This window comes from Sciurus carolinensis, chromosome 9 (genome assembly GCF_902686445.1).
Source record: "Sciurus carolinensis chromosome 9, mSciCar1.2, whole genome shotgun sequence".
Lineage (NCBI taxonomy): Eukaryota > Metazoa > Chordata > Mammalia > Rodentia > Sciuridae > Sciurus > Sciurus carolinensis.
In genome coordinates, this window is record NC_062221.1 from 67,885,302 (window position 1) to 67,895,968 (window position 10,667).

Here is a 10,667-nt window from a genome sequence, read left to right on the forward strand (position 1 = left end):
ATGTGCTGCACAAATAAATTTCCCACACAAAATCCCTACAGTTCAAATTATGCAGCACTGATGCTGAGACACAGATCACTCAGTTGATGGGAAAACCTCTCTGTCATGCTGCATCGGTATTGCAATGGACTCTGACTCTCAGAATGCAGCTGTGCGTTGGGGTAGGGGTAGGGGCATGAGAAGAATAGGCTTAAAGGTCAGCTCCTCAGCGATATGCAGATTCACCTCAGAAAGTCTGGGGTTCAGCCTTTGCTTTGCATGCATTTATTTTGCTTCCATGATATGTCACAAATTTAATCATTGAGTCACATCCTCAGACTTTTTCCATTTTATTTTAAGTCAGGGTTTCACTAAGTTCCTTAGGGCCTTGCTAAGAAGCTGAAACTGGCTTTGAACCTGTAATACTCCTACCTCAGCCTCCCAAGCCGCTGGAATTACAGGTGTGCACCACCACAGCCAGCAGGACTACTTCTTATCCATTTCGTATTCGTAGAGCTCATACCAGCGCCTGGTCCATAGCAGGGCATCAATAAATGTTCACTGAATGAGGTTTGACTGGTAACTAGGTGATCTTGTCAAATCTCTTTGCCTTCTGGAGTCTTTATTTGCTCGGTAAGGAAATGCTAGCTCCTCCCTAAGATTGTTATGAGAACTGAATGAGAGGTGCATATTAAAGCTTTCAGCAGGGCACCTGGCTAATAGGAGGCAACAACTACATTTTTCTAAGAGTGAAAGAGGATTCAAAAGGTATCTGTTCTAGACTCCTGCTAGAAAAAAATGTTGAGCCAATCTCCTTACACTCCAGGATAAATACCACTTTAGATTAAAGGAAGAAGATGGTAAGGTGGTGCTCACCGTGGGAATTCATATTAGATTGGGTTTCAGTCCCGAGAACAACCCTCTCAAGGGCAGCAACATCTTCAGTGTGTTCTGCCTTGGCCACATCTAAGTAGGTGAGCAGAGCTGGCAGATTAAGCAAAGTCAAATGCTTCCGTTGCTCTCATGAAATGATCAACACTCCAGACTTCTACCACTCTCTAAATCAAGAAGGAAAAAGGAAACAGAATCAGTAGTCCCAGACATTATGTTCCAAAGATAGGGTGCTGTTTCTAAACCGTCATCCCTCAGTCCTTTTTGCTTTCCACCTTCAGGATAATATCCATTTGCCTTTCTAATTGGGAGTGAGGAGACGGTAAATAGGCATAGCTTTGTGACAGAAGATAGGTTGTGGTTTCATTGTAAAGAGTCAGGTGAAATTTTCTTATCCTAAATTTTCCCTTGTAATGAGGGTGGAAGCCATAGAAGGTCTTTACGTCAGGCCATATGAGCTTCCTCTAGTCTCATTTAGGACAAGAAGTTTGCAAACAAAAGAAATCTACCCAAATTCACAGCACAGAACACAGTCTTCTGCAGGTGTCTCTGGACAGTTCTGGTTCTATAACTGAACCCAATTCCTTTACTAACACCGGAAAAGGCCAGTGACTGACTCAAAGACAAATTGTTGGAGCAAGGAAAAAGATTCAGCTGGAAACTTGGCAGACTAAAATATGGATGGCTATCACCGACAAAGGCCATCTGCTTGAGGCACAGGACTTATGTGGCAATTTGGGGGAAGTATGTTTTTAGTCTCTGAGTAAGGGGGGGGAGGGTTGTAAATTCCTTCCACCTTGGTCTGCTTTTCTGATTCATATGTGGTTGTTATCTGAAAGTCACTCAATATCCTGGTTTCTGTAAATCTAGGGAAAAAATACTGATTAGTAAGTTCTATGACTCATGTCATTTTAGTTCCTTTTTCCAGAAATTGCTAACCTTGCAATTTAAGATACAGAACAGGGTGGAGAACAGAAAGCAGCTTTTTGCTGGAGAGGAGTTTTAACCTGTTAGGTGGCTTCAGTCACAGGCGTCATCTACAGGAAAGCTAGTGGGAGACCAGTAATTAATTGCTCAGCTGTGTGACCTTCAAAATTAGTAATTTTAATAGTCAATGAAATGCCTACATCAGCTTCCATCAGCCAGCCACTACTGAGCAGGCCTTAGACACCAAGAACTTTAATGTGATTAAGGGAAAGCTGATCTGTATCATGTGGTCTCAGAGGGATCCTTCTTTGAGAAAATCTGGGCAAATCTATAGAAAAGAAGGTACTTTATAATACTTTCTCTGCTTTCGGGAACATTTTGTCCTTCAAGGTAGTGTGTGATGAGAACATCTCTGAGGATTATGCTATTGTTCCCTCTGAGACCCAAGAGGCTGTGACAAGGCCGTGGAGAAGATGAATGGCATGCTCCTCAATGACCGCAGAGTGGCTGGGTAGATTCAAGTCTCACAGGAAGCTGAGCTTGGAGCCAAAGCTAAAGAATTCACCAATGTTTATATCAAAAACTTTGGGAAAAAAAAAAGAACTTTGGGGAAAGAGCTGGGAATATAGCTCAGTTGGTAAAGTGCTTGCCTAGCACACACACACACACACACACACACACACACTTTGGGGAAGAGGTACAGGATGAGAGTTTGGAAAAGTTATTCAGATCGGAGCCGGGCAGGGCAGCTAGAGTCATCCACAGGCAGCCCTGCGCACTCCGGTGGTGGGCCCCGCCCACACAGTCAGCTTCTCCAGGTTCTCGGAACGGAACTGGCCCGCTAGTGAGAGCCTTTCTGAACAGAGCAGGCTCCGAGTCCCGGAGCCCCTGCAGCGCAGCATACTCCGGCAACGAACCAGCGGAGAGCCTCGATCCGCAGGCAGCCTCTGGGATCAGGGCAGGGTAGCCAGAGACGGCTTCAGGCGGCTCTGCCCACTCCGGCTGCAGGCTCTCTTCACGGGGCGATCCAGGATGGCGGCCTAGAGGGTGACTGCACCCCCAGTCGCTCCAGAACCCAGGAGTTAAGAAGGGGAGGCATTGAGAGACTCGGACTGAAATAGAGCCACGGGTGAGTCTGCCCACTGGGTAAAGCTCAGCCCGAGTGGCAGGCCCAGATAGAGGTGGCTTATTGGAGCCGGGCAGGGCAGCTAGAGTCTTCCCAAGGTAGCCTTCCACACTCCGGCAGTGGGCTCCTCCCACACGGCCAGCGCACGGTGCAGGCCCACAGCGAGAGCATTTCCGCACAGAGCCAGTTCCAAACCGTGGAACCAGTAGGGGGCTAGGGGCAGTTTTCTTCCGATGAGCTGCTTTATCAGATTCCTCCAAGACATCAGGCTACTGAAGGCTGAGAGGTGATACACTGGAAATCTACTGGGACACTATAAGCCAATAGCGGAAAACTGCAATATCTCAGGGTCCCACTGACAACTGACCAATATGAGAAAACAAGGGAAGAAAATGTCCCAAACAAACCTAGATACTACATCAATAAAACCCAATGACAGCACAGCAGAAGAAATGTCAGAAAGGGAGTTCAGAATGTACGTAATTAAAACGATCAGAGAAGCTAATGAGGAGATGAAAGAGCAAATGCAGGCATTGAAGGAGGAGATGAAAGAGCAAATGCAGGCATTAAATGATCACACCAACCAACAGTTAAAAGAGCAAATACGGGAAGCAAGAGATCATTTCAATAAAGAGTTAGAGATACTGAAAAAAAAACCAAACTGAAATCCTTGAAATGAAGGAAACAATAAACCAAGTTAAAAACTCCATAGAAAGCATAACCAATAGGATAGAACACCTGGAAGACAGAACCTCAGACATTGAAGACAAATTATTTAAACTTGAAAGCAAAGTTGGCCAAACAGAAAAGATGGTAAGAAATCATGAACAGAATCTACAAGAATTATGGGATATCATGAAAAGGCCAAATTTAAGAATTATTGGGATTGAGGAAGGCTTAGAGAAACAAACCAAAGGAATGAACAATCTATTCAATGAAATAATAACAGAAAATTTCCCAAATCTGAAGTATGAAATGGAAAACCAAGTACAAGAGGCTTATAGAACTCCAAACATACAAAATTACAACAGACCCACACCAAGGCACATTATTATGAAAATACCTAACATACAAAATAAAGACAGAATTTTAAAGGCCGCAAGAGAAAAGAATCAAATTACATTCAGAGGGAAACCAATAAGAATATCAGCAGATTTTTCAATCCAGACCCTAAAAGCTAGAAGGGCCTGGAACAACATTTACCAAGCCCTGAAAGAAAACGGATGCCAACCAAGAATCTTATACCCAGCAAAACTTACCTTCAAATTTGACGATGAAATAAGATCCTTCCATGATAAACAAAAGCTAAAGGAATTTACAAAAAGAAAGCCAGCATTACAGAACATTCTCAGCAAAATATTCCATGAGGAAGAGATGAAAAACAATGATGCAAATCAGCAACAGGAGGCGCTAGCCTAAAGGAATAGCCAAATAAAGGAGAAACCAAATCATGTCAAAAACAAATATGAGTCAATTGACTGGGAATACAAATCATATCACAATAATAACCCTGAATGTTAATGGCCTGAATTCATCAATCAAAAAACACAGACTGGCAGATTGGATTAAAAAGAAAAATCCAACAATATGCTGCCTGCAAGAGACTCATCTCATAGAAAGAGACACCCATAGACTAAAGGTGAAAGGATGGGGAAAACATACCATGCACACGGACACAGCAAAAAAGCTGGAGTATCCATCCTCATCTCAGATAATGTGGACTTCAAACCAAAACTAGTCAGAAGGGATAAAGAAGGACATTACATGCTGCTTAAGGGAAGCATAAATCAGCAAGACATAACAATCATAAATATCTATGCCCCGAACATTGGCTCATCCACGTACGTCAAACAAATCCTTCTCAATTCCAGAAATCAAATAGACCACAACACAATAATACTAGGCGATTTTAACACACCTCTCTCACCACTGGATAGATCGTCCAAACAAAAATTGAATAAAGAAACTATAGATCTCAACAACACAATCAGCAATTTAGACTTAACGGACATATATAGAATATACCATCCAACAAAGAACGAATACACTTTCTTCTCAGCAGCACATGGATCCTTCTCTAAAATAGACCATATTTTATGCCACAAAGCTACTGTTAGCAAATACAAGAAGATAGAGATACTACCTTGTACTCTATCAGATCATAATGGATTGAAATTAGAAATAAATGACAGAATAAAAAACAGAAACTTCTCCAATACCTGGAGACTAAATAATACACTATTATATGATGAATGGATAACAGAAGACATCAGGAGGGAAATAAAAAAATTCTTAGAAGTAAACGAGAACAAAGACACATCATATCAAAATCTCTGGGACACTATGAAAGCAGTACTTAGAGGAAGATTTATTTCATGGGGTGCATTCAAAAAAAGAAGTAGAAATCAACAAATAAACGACTTAACACTACAGCTCAAAGCACTAGAAAAAGAAGAGCAGACCAATATCAAAAGTAGTAGAAGACAGGAAATAGTTAAAATCAGAGCCGAAATCAACGAAATCGAAACAAAAGAAACAATTGGAAAAATTAACAAAATAAATAGTTGGTTCTTTGAAAAAATAAATAAAATTGATAAACCCTTAGCCACACTAACAAAGAGAAAGAGGGAGAAAACTCAAATTACTAAAATTCGGAATGAACAAGGAAATATCACAACAGACACGACTGAAATACAAAACATAATTAGAAGCTATTTTGAAAATCTATACTCCAACAAAACAGAAAACCTCGAAGACATCAACAAATTTCTAGAGACATATGAACTACCTAAACTGAACGAGGAGGACATACACAACTTAAATAAACCAATTTCAAGCAATGAAATAGAAGAGGTCATCAAAAGCCTACCAACAAAGAAAAGTCCATGACCAGATGGGTTCTCAGCCGAGTTCTACAAAATCTTTAAAGAAGAGCTCATTCCAATACTCCTCAAACTATTCCATGATATAGAAGAGGAGGGAACCCTCCCAAACTCGTTCTATGAAGCCAATATCACCCTGATACCTAAACCAGACAGAGACACATCGAGGAAAGAAAATTTCAGACCAATATCCTTAATGAACATCGATGCAAAAATTCTCAACAAAATTTTAGCAAATCGCATACAAATATATATTAAAAAGATAGTGCACCACGATCAAGTGGGTTTTATCCCAGGGATGCAAGGTTGGTTCAACATTCGGAAATCAATAAATGTCATTCACCATATCAACAGACTTAAAGTTAAGAATCACATGATTATTTCAATAGATGCAGAAAAAGCATTTGATAAAATACAGCATCCCTTCATGCTCAAAACACTAGAAAAAATTGGGGTAGTGGGAACATTCCTAAACATTATAAAGGCCATCTACGCTAAGCCCATGGCTAATATCATTCTAAATGGTGAAAAACTGAAAGCGGTCCCCCTAAAAACTGGAACAAGGCAGGGATGCCCTCTTTCACCACTTCTATTCAACATCGTCCTTGAGACTCTAGCCAGAGCAATCAGACAAACCAAAGAAATTAAAGGGATACGAATAGGAAAAGAAGAACTCAAACTATCCCTGTTCGCTGATGACATGATTATATATTTAGAGGAACCTGGAAATTCCACCAGAAAACTTTTAGAACTCATAAGTGAATTCAGTAAAGTAGCAGGTTACAAGATCAATGCTCATAAATCCAATGCATTTTTATACATAAGTGATGAATCTTCAGAAAGAGAAATTAGGAAAACTACCCCATTCACAATAGCATCGAAAAAAATAAAATACTTGGGAATCAATCTCACAAAAGAGGTGAAAGACCTCTACAATGAGAACTACAGAACACTAAAGAAAGAAATTAAAGAAAACCTTAGAAGATGGAAAGATCTCCCATGTTCCTGGATAGGCAGAATTAATATCGTCAAAATGGCTATACTACCTAAAGTGCTATACAGATTCAATGCAATTCCAATTAAAATCCCAATGATGTACCTTGCAGAAATAGAGCAAACAATTATGAAATTCATCTGGAAGAATAAAAAACCTAGAATAGCTAAAGCAATCCTCAGTAGCAAGAGCGAAGCAGGGGGTATTGCAATACCAGATCTTCAACTCTACTACAAAGCAATAGTAACAAAAACGGCATGGTATTGGTACCAAAATAGACAGGTAGATCAATGGTACAGAATAGAGGACATGGACACAAACCCAAATAAATACAATTTTCTCATACTAGACAAAGGTTCCAACAATATGCAATGGAGAAAAGATAGCCTCTTCAACAAATGGTGCTGGGAAAACTGGAAAACCATATGCAATAGAATGAAATTAAACCCCTATCTCTCACCCTACACAAAACTCAACTCAAAATGGATCAAGGACCTCGGAATCAGACCAGAGACCCTGCATCTTATAGAAGAAAAAGTAGGTCCAAATCTTCAACTTGTTGGCTTAGGATCAGACTTCCTTAACAGGACTCCCATAGCACAAGAAATAAAAGCAAGAATCAACAACTGGGATAGATTCAAACTTAAAAGCTTTCTCTCAGCAAAGGAAACTATCAGAAATGTGAAGAGAGAGCCTACGGAGTGGGAGAATATCTTTGCCAACCATACCTCAGATAGAGCGCTAATTTCCAGAATCTATAAAGAACTCAAAAAACTCTACACGAAGAATACAAATAATCCAATCAACAAATGGGCTAAGGAAATGAACAGACACTTCACAGAAGAAGATGTACAAGTAATCACCAGATATATGAAAAAATGTTCAACATCCCTAGTAATAAGGGAAATGCAAATCAAAACTACCCTAAGATTTCATCTCACCCCAATTAGAATGGCGATTATCAAGAATACAAGCAACAATAGGTGTTGGCGAGGATGTGGTGAAAAAGGAACACTCATACATTGCTGGTGGGGTTGCAAATTAGTGCAACCACTCTGGAAAGCAGTGTGGAGATTCCTCAGAAAGCTTGGAATGGAAACACCATTTGACCCAGCTATCCCACTCCTTGGCCTATACCCAAAGGACTTAAAATCAGCATACTACAGAGATACAGCCACATCAATGTTCATTGCTGCTCAATTCACCATAGCCAGATTGTGGAACCAACCTAGATGCCCTTCAGTTGATGAATGGATAAAGAAACTGTGGCATATTTATACAATGGAATATTACTCCGCAATGAAGAATGATAAAATTATGGCATTTGTAGGCAAATGGTCGAAATTGGAGAATATCATGCTAAGTGAGATAAGCCAGTCTCAAAAAACTAAAGGACGAATGATCTCGCTGATAAGCGGATGAGGACATATAATGGGGGGCGGGAGGGGCTAGCATTAGGTTTAGGGTTAGGTTTAGAGTTAGGCTAAGGAGAGCGGTAAGAATGAAGGAAAGAAGGACTGTGTAGAGGGAAAAGAGGGGTGGGAGGGGTGGGGGGGAGGGGAAAAATAAAATAAACATCATTACCCTATGTAAATGTAAAAAAAAAAAAAAAAAAAAGTTATTCAGTCAGTTAGGTAAGACCCTGAATGTTAAAGGGATAAGAGATCCCAGGGGGAATCCAAAGACGTTGGCTTTGTGAGTTATGAAAACCAGGAAGGCTTTCTGATTTCAGTTGTAAAAAACACTTGTAGGATTATATTTATTTAAATTTCATCTTGACATTAATGTTAAACAAAAGTTTCCACTAAATGTTTGAAACTAAGCTATAGAAGTTAAAAATGCATAAAAGTGGGGGCTGGGGTTGTAGCTTAGTGGTGGAGCACCTGCTTCATATGTGTGAGGCACTGGGTTCAATCCTCAGCACCAAATAAAAAGATAAATAAATAAAATAAAGGTTTTGTGCCCATTTACAACTAAAAGTATTTTTTAAATGCATAAATGCATCATAACTCATTTATTTCAACAAAATGTGATGTTGGGAAACTATTTGGTCACCTACAGTAGACATTTGTTTCCATATTAATGCTAAATAACAAAAATATAATATATCATAATTATAATATATAATTAAATATATAATGTTTATTATATAATATATGTGCACACACTTTCAGCTTAGACCTTGATTTGTAAGAAACTTGAAACACACTACTCCAATTTTTATGACAAATAAAATGCCAAACAAACAAAAAACCAAAGAAAACCATGAGGCTGCCGATAAGGTGGTGGAAGAGATGAATGGAAAAGATATCAGTGGGAAAGTCATATTTGTAGGCCAGACACAGAAGAAAGTAGAATGGCTGGGCACGGTTGTGCATGCCTGTAATCCCAGCAGTTTAGGAGGCTGAGGCAGGAGCATCCAAGTTCAAAGCCAGCCTCAGCAATTTAGTGAGACCCTAAGCAATTCAGCAAGACCCTGTCTCTAAGTAAAATACAAAAAAAGGTCTGCAAATGTGGCTCAGTGATTAAGGGTCCCTGAGTTTGATCCCCAATACCAAAAACATGAAGAAAGTAGAAAGAGACTGAATTAAAATGAAAATTTGAGCACTGAAACAGGAGAAAACAAGTCAATTCCAGAGGATGAATCTCTACATTAAGAACTTAGAAGATACTATTGATGATGAGAAATTAAGGAAAGAGTGTTGTCCTTTTAGATCAATCACCAGTGCTAAGGTAGTGTTGGAGGATGGAAGAAGAAAGCAAAGGGTTTGGCTTCATCTGCTTCTTATCTCCTGAAGAGGCAACCAAAACAGTTCCTGAAATGAATGGATGCATCATGGGCTTTGCGGGAAGGAAGAGAGAAAGGCTCACCTGCCTAACCAGTAAATGCACCAGGTGGCTGGGATGAGCATGCTCTGTGCCAATGCCTTCTTAAATTAATTCCAGCTGCTTCATGCCAGCAATTGCACAGCCTCTGGGAAGACCTCCATATTATACACCTAACCAGTTAGCACAGACGAGACCTAATCTGTGCTGGCAGCAATGTGGGATACCTCAAGGCTTCCAAGGAATATCAAGTGCTATATGCCAGTCTGGACCTCGTCTTGACTCTTCACCATCTAGCTCCACCTAGCAATGCTCCAGCCTCTTTACTGTCACTCAGAGTTGGAGTTCCACAACTGTGCCAAACCTTACACCTCATGCTGGAGTTGCTGCTGAGGCTCCTCCAGCTGTGGCACCATACAAGTACACCTCCAGCATTCACAGCCTTCACCCTACCACATAGCCTCTGCGGGCACTCCATCCTGCAGTCCATGTGCAAGGGCAAGAGCCTCTGATTGCCTCCATGCTGGCCTCAGCTCCACCTCACGAACAGAAGCAGATGCTGGGACATTTGTTTCCACTCATCCGAACAATGCGTTCAAATTTGGCTGGAAAGGTCATGGGAATGCTGCTGGAGATCAAAAATTCTGAGCTGCTACACATGCTGGAGTCCTGTGCATCTCCCACTCCAAGGAAGATGATGCTGTGGTCTTCAGGCTCACCATGCCAAGAAAGAAGCTGCCCAGAAGGTGGGCACTGTTACCTCTAAGACAAGGAAAAACCAGTTCAAAAACCAATTAACCCCTTGTGGAAATCAGCTCAAGGTTTAGAGACTTCCTAGTTTGTCTACGGACCTCAACATCAAGAACCACAAGTTGCACATTTATTGGGTCATTTTGTACTAAAAAGTCAATTATGAAATGCTTAGAATTTTCAATTATAAGACTATATTCTCTGAGTTTTGCTATAGTCCAGGCAGTGTTACTTTTTTTTTTTTTTCCTATTGTGGAATTTGTTTTCCCCCCACCACAAAATTGGTTTTATT

General features: G+C 40.5%; 1 pseudogene; it reads left to right on the forward strand.

Annotated features, from left to right (window-relative positions):
* The first annotated feature begins 1,988 nt into the window (after positions 1-1,988).
* On the forward strand, positions 1,989-10,452 carry LOC124993648 (polyadenylate-binding protein 4-like; annotated as a pseudogene).
* The last annotated feature ends 215 nt before the right edge of the window (positions 10,453-10,667 follow it).